Source organism: Crinia signifera, chromosome 9 (assembly GCF_055691185.1).
Source record: "Crinia signifera chromosome 9, ASM5569118v1, whole genome shotgun sequence".
Taxonomy (NCBI): domain Eukaryota; kingdom Metazoa; phylum Chordata; class Amphibia; order Anura; family Myobatrachidae; genus Crinia; species Crinia signifera.
In genome coordinates this window covers 34,938,146-34,955,035 of record NC_139225.1, presented here as the reverse complement: position 1 = coordinate 34,955,035, position 16,890 = coordinate 34,938,146, and the positions used below count along the sequence as shown (strand labels likewise).

Sequence of the window (16,890 nt, the reverse complement as noted above, 5' to 3'; positions counted from 1 at the left end):
ACAGGCTGCTGCTGCAGCTGCCTCTCTCCCCAGCTCAGCACATGGGACTGAGCAGCTTGTGCTGAGCTGGGGAGAAAGGCTGTGCTGCGGCGGCAGCCTGTCATTTCACTCACCACTGCCCAGCTCCCTGCAACAGGTACCCTGTAAAAAGTACCCGATCACCCCCCCCCCACGCCACCACTATCTGTAACTGTGTAACTGTGCAAGTGTCTCCACCCAGCTGGTGCGCGCGCACACACACAAACACCCCCATTACTGTTCTAGTCATGGCTGCATAAATACTGAACATAACAACCAAGTTGAATACATACAGATGGAGCCGGGCTCCCTCTTGCTGGCGAATCGCCAGACTGTCTCCGCTGGCGATCCGCCAGCAGCGAGGCACCCCATCTGACTGAGACACGAGTGTGTCTCACACGCACGCGCGTCTCAGTTTCTGGGCGGCAGAGCGACGGGAACCTGTCCGTCTCCGCTTCAGGGAGACGGACAGGGTTAGGGGTGGGGGTGCGGGTGGGGACCCCGGGTGACCGCCGGCAAGCCGGCGGGGACCCGGGGGAAGCACTGTCGGAAAGGGACACGCGCGCATCTCGTGCGCGCGCGTCCCCTTTCGCAGATACAGAAGGCGGCTGGTGAGGGATGGAGGCTGGCGATTCTGCCGCCATCCCCTGCAAAGACCAGGCCAGCTCCATCTGTATATTGTCATTGAGGGAGTTGGAAACAGAAGTTGTGTCAGTTAAATCTGATTCGTTGCTATGGGCAACATCACCTTTTTAGAAGCTTTAGTAAATGTACACACATGAGGTCTATTTACTAATGGGCCCCATACATCAGCAATCACAATTTATGGATTTCCAGATCCAGGGATTTTTTGGCCAGATAAATGGATTTTACAATCTATCTGACTTTGCCCACACATTACAGATTTATTTCAGTGATCGGCAGATTTTTCCATCTAAAGATTGCATCTTCATATCTGGAAATTGCCCCAATCGATTGTCATTTCAGCTGTTCATAATGTAAATAGATGAAGAAGACGAATTGGGAATGCCCACACATATAAAAAAGATCTGCAGATAATACCAGATTATTAAGCATGTTTAAAAACCTGATTAAGCAATCGATTGGCGATTTTGATTGGGATTGCCAAAAGGGGGAGCCCACACATCTAAAATTAATTGTGGCAATCATCTCCATTACTGAAAATTGTCACAATTAATTGCTGCTGTATGGGGCCCTTAAGTCTTGAGGACTGATAAAGTAGAGAGAGATGATGTACCAGCCAATCAGCTGCTAACTGACATGTTACAGACTGGGGGGGGGGGGGGGGGGCAGATGTATACGGGACGGGATGCTCTAAAGCAGAAATGCGGTAAAAACCCAGTTATCGGGTTTTTACCGCATTTCCATATGCTCGAATGCCCCTCCTCCGGTTCATCGTTGCAGAGGGAATTGCCAGCTTTTGCAGCCGATTCCCTATCGAAGCCTATGGGCATATTACTGCAGTGCTGTGTGAGGGATCCGTCACGGATCCCTCCCAGTATGCCCCGCAGACCCGGAAGTTCAGCGCCAGAGCTGCATCGCAAAGGACAGCTCTTGTCGGAAGAGCTGCCCTTTGTGCATATGCGATTATTATGAATATGGTACCCGGCAGAGGGGGGCGACGTGGGGGGATGGATGTTAAAACATAAGCCCTAAGCCAGGTAAAGTGATACAGCGGGGATAACTGAAAGTTGATAAAGCTCCAGCCAATCAGCTGTGTTTGAAAAATGACAGTTAGCAGTCAATTGGCTTTATCAATTTACCAGGCTTAATTTACAGTATAGCCCCAGGGTTTGAATTATGACAGTTAGGAGTAAGTTGGTTGCTACTTTATCTCTGTCGATCTATTTTTCAGGCTTAATAAATAGAGTCCCATAACATACAAAGGTCACGATTCAAAGGCGCACGCAGACACCACGCTAGTTCAATGTTCACCTAATGAAGAGATGATCTGCTGCTTTGAATGCACAAAAAGTTCTGAGAGCCCCTACGGTGCTGAGTGTACGCCCAGAGGTTCAATTGTCAGGACAAATGGTATCAGAAATGAAGCGTGATGGGCATCACTGGAAGGGTGCTAGTACACCAGATAGCATTCGCATGTCAGTACACTGGCAACAGACGTTACAGGGGGCACAGCGACCTCCACCTTTTCATCAGGCCCAGAAAGTTTATTTCAGATACATGAAAGTGGATATACGCAGGGCTATTTCTTCAGCAGGCTCCAGCAGGAACTGAGGCCCTTATTCTAGTTCACGCTTTCTGACAAAATATTTCTTAGATGGACAAAACCATGTGCACTGCAGGTGAGGCAGGTGTAAAACCCCACCCAAATCTAGTTATCTCTGCACAAGTAACACCTGCCTCACCTGCAGTGCACATGGTTTTGTCCATCTAAGAAATATTTTGTCAGAAAGAGTGAACTAGAATAAGGACCTCAGTTCCTGCTGGAGCCTGCAGAAAAATAGCCCTGGACATACGTGACATTTGGTGTATAGAGGAGGAGTAAGGGCAGATTTACTCATTACTGATTTAAAATGATGGGATGCGGTCGATAGTAATTAGGTCAACAGTCAATAGGTCGACCACTGTTGGTTGTTAGGGAAAAGGTCGACACATGAAAACTCATGTGGACCTTTTTCACATTGACCTTTTCCATGTTGACATATTGCTTGTGTCAACCTTTTGACCACGTCGAATTAATGCATGTCAACATTTTTCTTGTGTCGACATTTTGCCTGTCAACCAATAGTGGTCGACCTGACTACTGTGATGCTATGACCGATACTGAAAAGGACAAGGACTTTAAATCCAAAACTAGGTGGGTATTGCATTATTATTACGGTTATAAATCATGTGGTCAAAATCGACGCTTAATGAATCTAGCTTAGTTAAGTACTATTTACAGAGTCCAATAATAATGCTTGTGACTGAACTTTTTAGCATGTGGCTGTAATGTCACCTAGGAGTTGCTTCACGCTGTCCCCAACTCGAGGCTTACACACAGAAAGGGAAGTAAAAAAAATAAATTCAGCCTAGTAACCAGCCACTACATGGGAGATAGACAATTCATTATCCTAAATAATAAAAGGATAATTCTGCTCCTCATCTAGGGGAATTAAAGTGTTTTGCATGCCAGCGGGCACTAGATGGCGCCTGACAAAGTAATACAAGTGTTACTCTGTTCACAGACACCAACGCTGACATTTCTGTTATGTTGTTTTATCATTCTGACGGGCTGGGAACTAGTACAGTATAAAATAGCTCAGGCACAAATATCTGAAATAGAACCACATCTCTATATCGCAAATGTCAACTTGCTATACAAAGTGGTTCACTTGGAGAAAGGCTGTATGGAAAATGTGAATGAATGGAATTTGCTAACATTAAACCTTTAAAAACCAACTGACAGATAAATCTAATTCTAAATTAGCGATCTACTGGTAACACTAATAGGGTGAGATGTATCAAACATTGGAGAGAATGTCCCAAACAACAAGTTTTGTAGTCTTTCAAAAACATCCTGCAAAACAAAAAAAACAAAACACAAAACAAATGGGTAATGCAGTGGTATAATTGGCCCATGCATAAGGGGTGTGGCCAGCCCCAGGGGAGGCTTGGCCAACCATTACAGTGCCCATACACGGTACAATTATTGTATGCAGTTTGGATTAGATCGCATTGCATGTGTTTTGCAATGTAATATGAGATGCAATCTAGTACAAAAACTATGTGCAGCACAAACTTTTTGTGCTGTGCGATGAGATGTGTGTGGGAGCACACATCTCATCGCACCCAGCAATTGTACCGTGTATGGGCACCTTGGACACAGCACGCAATCGAATTTGATTGGTAGTAGTGCAGATCTTGCTGTAGTTTCTATAGAAACAAATCAAGCACCCATGTGCATCCATGTTCCTGTTCTACCATATAATGGACCATCTAACTGGCAATGGTAACGACTGAAGATTTCTTCTGTAACCTGTGAACCTGTCCGATCTTTCCCATAACCAATCTGTAATGGGGCATTCTGCAACATGTGATCCGGAAGCGAATAAAGTGGATATGCATTAATCTTAGTGAACGGGTGGGAGAATGATAAAAGCAGGAAAACTCTGCAACAGGGCTAAAAGACGGGAATTACATAATTTAGCCCCGCCTCCTAGACGTGGCCCTGCAAATCAGATGGGGGGGGGGGGGGGGTCTGATGACATGCATATACAGTATATGTATGGTTAATGCTGCTCCTCTCCTTTATGACACACACCCTACTCGGCATGACAGAACCCCAGCTCTCAGCAGCAGGACCCAGTTGCTCGTGGGTGAGTAGGGACCTTCCACTCTATAATCCGGCCCTGGTGTCTGTCATATCCCTTTCAGCCAGAAAAGTCTGAAAATCCCGGCAAATACACAGAATTTCAAATGCCATGTCATTTTGCCGGGAGCAGCCTGACCCCCCTTCACACAGAAGAACAAATTACCAGGTTGAAAATCTCTACCCGGTAATTTACTGAACAACAGGGGTATTTCTTCTGTGTGAAAGGGTCAACACAGGTGATAAATCCCGTGTCCTCGACCCTGGTCAATTCCAGGGTCGGAGACACGGGATTTACGACCCGGGTGTGCCCTTTCACACAGAAAAAGGACACATGTTATTCACAAAATTACCGGGTAGAACTGAAATAGGTCAAATTGCTTAAGGTCGAGAGATGAAAGGTCGACACAAGCATTAGGTTGACAGTCAAAAGGTCAACATGGGTTTTTTACTCTTTATTTTTCCCAAATGTCGACACGGACACTGTATTGGTGCACTGCATCCACTCACATGGTTCGCTGTGCTCACCATACGTTGGGCACGGTGCCTTGAAAAGCTCGGCACACTATTCTACTCTCCCTCCACGCCCTAGTGGGTGGTCAGGCAAGAAATACCTCCAGTCGGCACATGTCGGCTCCAAAAGAAAAGAGAAAAACCTATGTTGACCTTTTGACTGTTGTACTAGATACTGTCGCCCTAATGCTTGTGCCGACCTTCCAGCCATGTCGACCTTAAGCATGTCAACCTATTTCAGGTGTCCACCTAAACCATGTTGAACTTTAGTGGTTGACCCAATGCATGTAGACCTTTTGTGTGTCGACCCAACAACCCTATACCTTTTATTTATGCGATATATCATTAAGGTTATTCAAAACCAAAATACATCCTTTTATTATATTATTGTTATTCATCTTTGCATGACACATGTATGTAAGTTACTCTCGTACATGCGTATTCTTCCACATATGTGTGCGACCAGCTAATTCCTCTGAGATAAGTCCTTGCCCAGCATCACAGTGAGTACAGGGTATTAGGAGGAGGATACGCTGGGTGATTTTCACTTATCTTTGCCATTTGCTCGGCATTTAATAGTACCGGTAAATCTAATTATTTTCTGATCCGCCAGCTTGTTCTTTGTTGAGGATGGTTGTCTTATGCAGGGTACACACCACGACGTGCATCGTGAGCGGGTCATCAGTGTCTCGTCCGACCCGCTCACGGTGACGCGGGGGAGCACGACCCGCTCACGATGTGCACCGTGAGCGGGTCCGATCCGATGGCGACCCGCACCCGGCTGTATGGTCGTCATTCAGATCCTACCTGCAGCAGGTAGGATCTCAATAACGACCGACCGACCCGCGGGACCGCGCATTGGATCGGTATCGGTCCACACCAGGACAGAAAAGGGCCCAATCACCACACAATCTACATCCAATTGATCGGAATTGGATCTAGATTGAGGGGATCGGGCCCTAGTCGTCCTGGTGTGTACCCAGCATTATTTCGAAATCTGAACTGAAACCACTGGGGGCATGTCCAACGCAACAAGAAAAATTTTTTGCCCCTAAAATGAATGTGGATATTGCGCCCACTTTTCATTTACCACATGTATGCGCATTCCCGATTCTCCTGCTACCCAAAATCGGGTACGGTCTTTTTTTGTATGCTATTTTTTGGAAATATGGAGAAATCAAGTTGATATGGTCACTGGGTTGATCCTATTTAGGTCGACATGCATTGAATTGACCACTGAAGGTTGACAGGGCTTAGGCCGACACCTGGAAAAGGTCAACATGGGTAAGGTCAACAGGGTTGGAAGGTGGGGTTTTTTTTGAGCCGACAGGAGGTAATTCTCACTCTACCATTCACTATGGCGTGGTGGGAGAATAAAATAGTGTGCCAAGAGTAGCGAGGCATCGAGCCTGAAGCATGGTGAGCGCAGAGAGCCATGCGAGGGGACGTGGTACACTTAGACGGTGTCCATGTTGACAGTTGGGTCAATAAAACAAACTCATGCCGACCTTTTGACCTTAAACCTCATGTTGACCTATGTTTGTGTTGACCAACCCTGTCGACCTTAGCCATGTCCACCTATTTCGACCTAAGCCCTGTCGACCATCAGTGGTCAACCCAATGCATGTGAACTTAAATGACCCATACCCACCTCAAAAACCTAAAAAAAAAAATATATATTGTGCAACAATACAGATGTCTACCTTGAAACCGCATCTTGAATCCGGGCTGTTGTTGGGTTGACCCGAGTCGAGGAGCGGTGTGAAAGCACCAAACTGAATGACCCGGGTCGACCAACCTGGCAATTCGACCAGGGTTATAAGAAGGGTTGAACCCGGGTCACTCTTTATATAATGGGCGACCCAGTTTTAGTGTGAAAGGGTCGTACATGGGCTTTGCAATCAGAAAGCGGTATACCTGTGCCAAAGCAAAGTATTTGAGCTTTTAAAATGGCTGATTATTGCATTTCTTTAACCCCCAAAAATATTCTGAAAAGCTCATTTTTTTCTTCTTAATACTTTTGTTAGCTTTGGAAAATGTAAAAAAAAATAAAAAAGTTGGTTTGGGGGTAATTTGAGGCCACTCTGATTTTACATTTTGTCACATATCTGTCCCACATCTTTTAATCCATTATTGTGCACTTTTCAGAATGTCACTCAAATAATGACATATAATTATTGGCCCAATTAAGCTAATTGAAAAGCTCCAATTGCCTATTTAGTCATTGGGTGGAGGATTTTGAGCCAAGGGCCTGATTTAAGGTGCCCACACACTAAAACGATTTTTTAGCCGATTTGCTGATTTCCGATAAATCATCCGATATATTGATCGATTTTACCGATAAAAGGTCGAAAATCGTCCTGATGCGCACTGCCGCAGATCTTTTGCTAAATCTTCTGATCTTAAGGCCCCCACACACTAGAACGATTTTTTGTCCGATTTCCGACCGATCTTCTGATATATCGGTCGGTAACAATCGGCCGATATGTCGGACGATCGGTTGGAAATCGGACAATCGATCATTCTAGTGTGTGGGGGTCTTTACATGCTGCATGAAAGATCAGAAGATTTAACAAAAGATCCATAGGAACGCACATGAGATCTTAAGAAATCTTTGGTAAAGATGTGCGCTTGCCTGAAATCTTTTGTCCAGGACGGACAAAAGATTTCAAGGCTAATTTATGCGCACATCTTAAGATCTGTCTAGTGTGTGGGCACCTTTATAGTTGATCACTGAGCAGCAATTTTGTAAATTAAACTATTGAATGACTGCATGAGTATCGTACGCATCACGCATTTATTATTATTTATTTACAGTTTCTTATATAGCTCAGCAGATCCCGTTGCGCTTTACAATAGTAAACAGTGATAAAACAAACTGGGTAACAACAGACAGACTTGGAGGTAAGAGGCCCCTGCTGCAAGCTTACAATCTATAGGAGGGAAACACAAGGGCAGGTACCAGTAATAGCATAGCAGTTCCACCAAGTTCCAAGTCCAGAAGGGAAGCTATATAATACATAAGTGCCTCAGAGTGTTATGCATGTAGAACTTAAATATGATAGGCTTGCCTGAAGAGGTGAGTTTTCAGGGAACGCTTGAAAGTTTGGAGGCTAGTGGAGAGTCTTATTGTGCGTGGAAGGGCATTCCATAGAATGGGAGCAGCCCGATGAAAGTCCTGTAATAGTGAATGGGAGCTAGTGATCCGTGCAGAAGAGAGACGCAGATCCTGCACAGATCGGAGTGGTCGAGATGGGAGATATTCTGTGATAAGTATAGAGATATATGCTGGTGCAGTATGGTTAATAGCTTTATATGCTAATAGAAGTGTTTTATATTGAATACGGTAAAACACAGGTAACCAATTGAGGGACTGGCAGAGTGGATCAGCATGCGCAAACCCAAACAGCGACAGAAAATGCATATGGATCATAAACACAAAGTGGCCGGAGGTTGACTGACAGGAAGCCGGCCGGGAGTACCAGAACAAATGCAGGCTTACCCAGGTGTTTCAAGGAAGGGTATGTGACATCAGCACCTGGCTTGATCAGCCGGTCTCTGTCGCGGAGTGGTGGAAGGGTCGGAGTTACTCCCATTTGCACAGACTGCAGAAACCTTTCAATAGTTTGGTAATTGTGGTTAGACATCCATTCGCAGATTACACGGTGAAGGTTTTCTTTCTGTCTGGGCTGAGGCTACCTACTGGCAGTCATTTGCAACTTTGCAGATCAGTGATCATGTCTGAATCAGGCTCCAAGTCCCAACCTTTTACCTGAAAAGATAACCGTTTTTCCTAAGCTTCCACCAGTTCTGCCATCTCATGAAAAAAAAAAATCCACAATATTTCCTATAGGAATTGCCGCAGCGAAAATGGTCTAAAAAATCTAAATGAATATCAAAATCCCCACAGCTGCACACACTTTTGCACATAAGTTTTTTTCATACTTAATTGAATATGCCCTTAATAGGTTTGATATAATACTGGTACGGAAATTATTACATTATATCGTGAGGATACAGTCACCATGACATCCACAGCATGCCAACATTAGGGTAAGGCTGTGATTGTTAGGATGTCGGGTTGGGGTACAAACCAATGGATCCTCTGCATCTCCCCATCAGCTGACGGTACCAGACAAGAAGACACCATTGCACCGTTAGACCTGGAACGCAGGTTTGTCGGCACTGCTGGTACACAATTTTTCTCAAAATTAAATATCATGTTGACACATACTTGACTACCCTCACGGAAAGGACGGGAGACTCCTGAAAATCGGGTCCCCCTCCCTGCCCCCTGGAGGTGTAGCCAATCTTCCCGGAAGCCCTTGGAGTCCCCCGTATTCCCCCCGGCCTCCTCCTACCCCGTCGTTTAAATACCGGCATTCGCGGGGGTACATGGATGGGGTGGGGCTAAAATATGCACATCATCATTTTAGCCCCGCCCCCTCCACACACACCCGCAAATCGTGTCAGTTTTAGTGATTGGGGGTGGGGCTTTATGATGTCAGGCTCTGGTCCCGCCCCCCGAAGCATGATGAAAGCGTCCTTTCCAGGCTTCTCCCGGAGAGGAGAAACCCAATGTCGGCAAGTATTTGTTGACATGATGTCAATATGGTCATTGTCAACAAGCTGCATGTCGATATTAGTGCCGTGTCAACATGATTAAGGTCAACAAAACACCAAAACCATGATAGTGTAATATATTGCGCCTTCTGTGTTCTAGTTTTATCCTATTTACTGTAGGTAGGTTATATAAATTGAAAAAACCCTGTGTAGCAAATCCCTAACATTTAGTATGACTAGAGGTATATTTACTAAGGTGCGGGGTTGATAGATATGGAGATGTTGCCCTTATGATATATCAATTACATATGAGATTGGACCTGGGAGTAGATCCACTAACCATATTTTAAATAGAGGTGTTTAGAACAAGAGGTAGAGCAGTTATCTCCCAAACAGGATAGTTATCCCACACCTCCCAACTTTTGTAATTATCAATGCGGGACCTGCCACGCCAAAGATGTGGCTGCCCCAAAAAGGGGTGTGGCTAGTGGTTGAGGAAGCAGGGGCGTGGCCTAGCACAGCGACCCCATTTTTTAAAACGTTTTGGGGGGCATGTCCAGCACTTTCCTAGCTTCCGTCCCACCCTGAACTGAAGGGATCAGTGGTGGTCTCCCCTCAACTGACTCCAGCAGGACATTGCCACACGTGGAAGTGACAGCAGGACAGTCTCTAAAAAGCGGGACTGTATCGCTGTTATCAGGACAGTTGGGAGGTATGGTTAAACAGAGGCTTCCCTCCCGACCCTTTGCTGCAGTGACCCTGACCGATCACTCAAATAGATCAGGTCTTATATTCCGTGTAACCTCAATACTGATGCTGATCATCTAGACTAGAGGCGCTACCCAGAAGGTTTCGCAATCAGACTTTCCCAGCAGGTGCACTAAAGAAGAACAGCATGGAAGCAAGAACGAGTTACAGAGCAATATCACACATTGTAATAACAAGAAGAAACAACACCACCGCAGTCCACACAGGACCACTGCTGTAATAAGGACACACAAAGTGATACCCACAGCTCACTCTATCACAGAAAGGACTAGCACAAAATTAGGCTCAATTAAAAATGTTAGTTGCAAACTCCATTTTTTTCTGAAACAATAATATGACGTAATGGGTCTAATTCAGAGCTGATTACAATGTAAATTTGTTTTCAAAATGGGCAAAACAATGCTGCACTGCAGGTGGGGCAGATTTAACATGTGCAGAGAGAAGTAGGTTTGGGTGGGATGGTGTTGAAATTTAAATCTAAATTGCAGTGTAAGAATAAAGCAGCCAGTTTTTACCCTGCACAGAAACAATATATCTCACCCAAATCTAAAGGCCCCCATACACTGGGCCGATTTCATACGTTTGGGCCAAATCCCAAAGGATTGGGCCGAGAAATGGCCCAAAACGGATGTGTTTGACATTCTATTGGGTCCTGTGCGTATTGGATTGGAGTTTGAGGTTGGACCACTATGGACTTACAGAGCCACCAGAGACCCTGCAGCACAAACCATTGTCATGGAAATAAAGACTTTCAAACAATGATGTAATATTACTCTGCACTTGCTTAGCACACCGTGACTGTGGAGGGACTTTGTGAACTTCTTGCTTTGAACACTATTGCCAAGTCACACTTATGGGACCTGCACACATAGGGCCTTATTCTAGTTCACTCTGACAAAATCCTTCTTAGATGGACAAAACCATGTGCACTGCAGGTGGGGCAGATGTTACTTGTGCAGATAGAATTAGATTTGGGTGGGGTTTTACTTCAAAGTGAGATCTATATTGGTGTAAAAATAAAGCAGTCAGTATTTACCCCGCACAGAAACAAAATAACTCCCCCAAATCTAATTCTCTCTGCACATTATACATCTGCCCCCCCTGCAGTGCACATGGGGTCTTATTCTAGTTCACTCTGACAAATTCCTTCTTAGATGGGCAAAACCATGTGCACTGCAGGTGGGGCAGATGTAACATGTGCAGAGGGGGTTAGATTTGGGTGAGGTTTTTCTTTAAAGTGAGATCTATATTGCAGCATAGAAATAAAGCAGTCAGTATTTCCCCTGCACAGAAACAAAATAACTCACCCAAATCTAATTCTCTCTGCACAAGTAACATCTGCCCCACCTGCAGTGCACATGGTTTTGTCCTTCTAAGAAGGATTTTGTCGGAAAGAGTGAACTAGAATAAGGCCCTTAGTGAGTGAGAAGAGCAGGGGTATGGATCATAAGATAGGCAAGCATTCGGTCGACATGCATAAAGGTCGACAGTAAAAAGGTCAACATGGGGTTTTCAAATTTTTTGACCCGAATGTTGACATGGACGTTTCACTTCGGGCACACTATTTTATTCTCCCTCCACACAAAACATGCACTGTTGGTAGCTCTCGAGGACTAGGGTTGGCTACCCCAGGACTAGACCATGCCCCCTGTATACAAAGGTCTCGCCCAATCACCTTTGGCTCTATCCCCTTTTCAGACCGACCTCGCCTTCGACGTGGCAGATTCTAACTCTTTCTGCACATAACATCTGCCCCATCTGCAGTGCAGCATGGTTTTTGTCCATCTGCAAAAATGGCAGCCTTGCTAAAATGTCTAAATTAGGCCCTATATACTAGAGATGTGCAGGCTCTGATTTCAAAGCAGGATATTATTGGCCATCAACTGTCAACAACTGTCATGTGATTTGGGATAGCCAATAAGATCCTACTTTGAAATCAGAACCTGCACATCTCTACTATATACTATGCATGTCAGAAAGCACAATGGCAGCACATGAACTGTGTTTATGGCTTGAGTTAAACAATCCAATCACAAGCGCATGTTGGAGAAATTGCAACAAGTACTCGTGATACATTGAAAATTGAGTCGACACCTGCGTGCAGGGACTACGAAACCTCAGGGGGCGTTCAAGGTTAATTGGAATTGAATAACAATTTGTTTCTGAGAATTAATGAGGGAATTAGACTCTGGCCCTTATTCTGATCGGTGTGGTGTTTTCCGCTTGCGGTCGTACCGCCGATGTTTGTCGTCTGCGCATGTGCAGAGGTCACTCTGCGCATGTGCAAGCGGTTTCGCCGTACATTTTTTTTAGACGCCGCACAGGGGGCGGAGAGGGGCGTGAAGGGCTACTTAGCCTCATTACCCTATGCATACGCCCCGCGTTTCATGGGCGTTCCCATGCAAACGCTGGGCGTATGCATGGTAATGAAGCCGTGACGCATGTGTAGGGGGCAGGCATCTGACATCGCCGGATGTCAGCTGCCCGCCCCCATACATGATTTCATACGGACAAGTGTCCGTGTGGTCTAGGGTGGCGGGAGCTGGTGGAGCGTGCGGCCCTGCATTCGATGGTCGGCGACCATCGAATGCAGGGGCTGCTCCCAAGATGGAGGAGGCGTATCCCCGTCCACTTTCATGCGGACCGCCACATATCCGCGTACGGACGGAGGTGGCGATCCGTATGGAAGGCGGGGATTCGCCTGCACGGTCCTGGCCGCATATTCTGATCTGGCCGCACAGATCAGAATAAGGGCCTCTGTCACAAGAAGTTGGCTGTCCTCCTTACTAACCATAAGGTACAGGATATTCTGACTGGTATATACTCAGATGTGGCTCCGTAGCTGTTAGATGCTGGACCGATGGTCAGAAATAAAATACAATTTAAAACCAGGCCAATTTTATTTTCATACACGATTCACAATTATGGCTCCAATCTCCACCACATTGTATACTTCTAAAACAAATATATTAATTCCTAGAAATGAGAAGAAAATAATGTGTTGTGAGAACATGACAGCCAGTTGCCCTAACCCTTGGCCCATCAGTCAATCCATAATCTATGGATGCAGTTTTAAGATGGCAGAACATGCACTTCCTCGCAACTGTCCCGACTGCAGGACAGTCTAATTGCAGGCTGTCCCTCTCATGGGTCATAGGCCCTTATTCAGATCTGATCGCAATACATATTTGTTCTCAAAATGGGCAAAACCATTCAATTTGAGAGTTCAATTTGGGCGGGGTGCGTTGAAACCGAAATCTAAATTGCAGTGTAAAAATAATGCAGCCAGTATTTACCCTGCACAGAAACAAAATAACTCACCCAAATCTAAAAGCCCCCATACACTGGGCCGATTTCACCCAAATCCGAGGGATCGGGCCAAAAAGTTTGAGAACACATTTGTACTGCAATCAGATCTCAATAAGGGCCACAGTGTCCTGTGTGTGGGTAGTAGCCAGCGATCACTACTGCTTTGCTTCTGCAGAGCAGCCGGTTATCATTAGATAGATGCCGTACACGCTCGCACAGCTACTGAACAACACAGGGAGGGAGTCGGGGGCTGCCCAGCACCTCGGATGGATGTAGATAGGAATCTGGGTGGTCGGATGTACTGCCCTTTCATAAATGGAGTTGAGTTTGAAAAAACTCAGGAGCCCGAGGTGTGCTCCCTACCACCAGTGCTGTGCCTAAACACGTGCAAAAGTGGCCGTGCGATCGAGTGGGCTTATCTCCCGAAGGAGACGGGCCCCGTTTTTCCCCTAACCCCTCTCAACCATAAGGCCGAAGAGGGGAAAATAGGGAACGGTGGGTCCTCTTCGCCGAAGCTTAGAGAGACCCTCATTCCTCAACCCCCGGAAGGGTTAGGACGGTGGGTCCTCCGCACCCTAAGGTTTGGAGAGACCCTCAGTGGATTTCCCTCCGCCTTGCGGCTCGGGGTCATCCTCGGAGGGACCGCAGCTCTCCCCGAAGGGGGAGAGCTTTGGCACGTTGGGGAAATGGAAGGCCCGTAAGGGACGACCACACAACCCAAAAAAACGTGACACACTACAAAAAAACAGAAAACGTGAAAAAGTGCACGAACGTGGAGAAGAAGAGAAATAAATAATAAAGAGGACCCCAGCCAGAAGGCCGGGGTGGGGGTGTGAAAAATTGTCCTACCCCATCCAAAAGGACGAGGTAAGGACGTGAAGCGCTAACCTAGAGGGGAAGTGCGCAGTGCTAGTGCTTACTAGTGCATGGTGATTTGGGGATCACCCGTGCATGTTCGGCACCCCCGAGTTTCCCCGGGGGCACAGTGCAGCCTCGGACTCCAAGCAGCCAGCCAGTCAGCGTCCGACCAAGTGTTTCTCCGCTCAACCAGTGGGCCCTTTCCGACCCCCGGCATGGGAATGGATACTCCACCGGGCTTTTTCGGTGAGTCTCCCCCGCAGAGGCCCAAATAGACCAACTGAGGAAGAAGAAACCACCTACTCAGTCCCGACGTTTCACCTCTCCCGGGGATTGAGTACTGGGCTGGGCTTTTCGCTGTCTCCCTGGCCGGGGGCGACATGTTACCACCGGACCAGAGAGCAATCTACTCGGTCCCAGCTTTTCCATTCTTCCCGGGAGTGGATACTAGACCGGGCTTTTCGAGTGACTCTCCCACAGAGGCAAAGACCCCTGAACAAGAGCCCCATCTCAAAGCCCGATGCTTCTCCCCTCCCTACCAGTGAAAAGAATGGTATTCCCTCCCTAGCAGGGCATCGATACTCAGCTTTCCCTAGCCCTTGCCCAGAACATGAGGTGGATTGCTCACCTCATGCTCAGTAGCAGGATACTACGGTACAGCTTTTCTCTATTCTCTGCCAGGGGGCGTTCCAGACCCAACTGATAAGAACAGATACTACACTTGATCTTAGCCAGAAGGCCGAGAGTTGCAACGCAGAACTAGGATCCCTAGCAGAGGGAAGAGTTAGACCCGCTGGCGGTCTTTCCCAGGGACCCCCACAAGGAGGTATATATTTTGCTGTGTGAGACAAGCAGGTCTCGGTCACCTGCACGAAACTCCCGCAGTCAACTCTTCAAATGTAATGGCATGGAATAGAATGGAACCCAGATTGTTGGAAACCATACCCGCTTGCACAGGTAACAAACTGAAGCCGGGATCCGGGAATTCTGGGTATAACTGTACTTGAACCAGGGAAGACAATAAAAATGGGGGTTGGAATTCTGGAACTCCAAAATGCAGGTTTCAAGGTTCCACAGAAACCGGTCTGAACAAAGTGAACATGGCAGGATCACCATGACCGCAACATCCTGGAAATGGAGGAAGTTGTTTCAGCCCAAATGAATACCCATGGATCCTAGATATACCTGTGGGAGGCTAACAATTGGCTCCACAGTAAAGTGGGGATGTCCTTAAGTCAGGGGTTCCCAAACTTTTTTGAATCATGGCGCCCTAGAGCATCAAAATGTTTTCATGGCACCCCTAGGCCAGATGCTTCTTATCGAGAAATTCAGAAAAAAAAATATTGAATTAAGTGCATTGTGTTTATATGTCACAGTTATCTGGTGAGGGACAGGATTTGCTTCTGTTTGTCCACATATATTATGATTGGCAGCCACAAGCACTGGTTTTGCCTGGTACAACTACATTGACCATAAATAATATGAATTGATCCTGGTCCACCAACCCAAGGCACCCCTGCAAGTGTCCTGAGGCACCCCAGGGTGCCTAGGCACACAGTTTGGGAACCACTGCCTTAAGCAGGGCTGGGCAATTGCGGCCCTCCAGATGTTGATGAACTACACATCCCAGCATGCCTTGCATCAGTTTTAGCATGGCCACATAGCAAAACTGGTGATAAAGTACCAGGCACTTTATCACTTCTCCGTTATCTGTTAGCACTTTTTCATACATCTACCCCACAACGCTGTTTCTGGACTTCTCTCTTAATTTATGATTACCATACAAGCAATGCTATTACTGGTGCCTGTCCTTGTGTTTCCTTCCTATATCCCTATAGATTGTAAGCTTGCAGCAGGGCCCTTCTACCTCCAAATCTGTCTGTTGTTACCCAGTTTGTTTTATCTGTTTACAATTGTAAAGCTCAACAGAATCTGCTGTGCTATATTAGAAACTGTAAATAAATAATAATAAATACCATGTGTGTGATATATATATATATATATATATATTTATATAGTACTTCCTCATCTTTGCAGCCACAGCTTACGCTATGGAATTTATGTGGCATGATCTGCACCACACCACCATCAATCACCTTTAGTAAAGTTGTGGCGAGCGAAGCGAGACACCGAGCCCGAAGCACAGCGAGGACGATGATGCTATTCTGAAAATGGCTAACATAACTTGTGTAAGCTGTGGCCACAAAGATTAAGTACTATAGTATTTATATGCGCTATATAAGAAACTGTTAATAAAATAAAGATATAATATATCTATCAAAACTGCACTTTCAATATAAGGAAATTTGTATTAGAATATAAAGGAAACCCACGACTAGGATTCTGCTCTCCATAGTAAAGTGTGATATTACTGAACGAAATAAAGATTGTAGAATCAGAAAGAATCAATACCGAACAGCCTCCCCGGTGCATTATGGGCACACGCCCTCAGAGTGCGTTTCAAGCCTCTTTCTGGCTATAAGCGGCAAAGCGCTAAACGGGCGACTTATATACTGCCTTTCTATTGG

General features: G+C 46.1%; 1 protein-coding gene and 1 pseudogene across 5 annotated transcripts in view; both read right to left on the bottom strand.

Moving 5' to 3' along the window:
• FOXP3 (forkhead box P3) overlaps positions 1-16,885 on the bottom strand; it is a 119,890-nt gene extending 103,005 nt beyond the window's left edge. For 2 of the 5 annotated variants that reach the window (XM_083158799.1, XM_083158801.1), the window contains exon 1: positions 16,775-16,885. The gene's annotated coding sequence lies outside the window, so the exon portion shown is untranslated. Of the gene's footprint in view, positions 1-16,695 lie in introns of all 5 variants that reach the window. The other 3 variants (XM_083158800.1, XM_083158802.1, XM_083158804.1) reach the window with 2 other exon arrangements.
• On the bottom strand, positions 14,973-15,110 carry LOC146039996 (U2 spliceosomal RNA; annotated as a pseudogene).
• Positions 16,886-16,890: the final 5 nt, after the last annotated feature.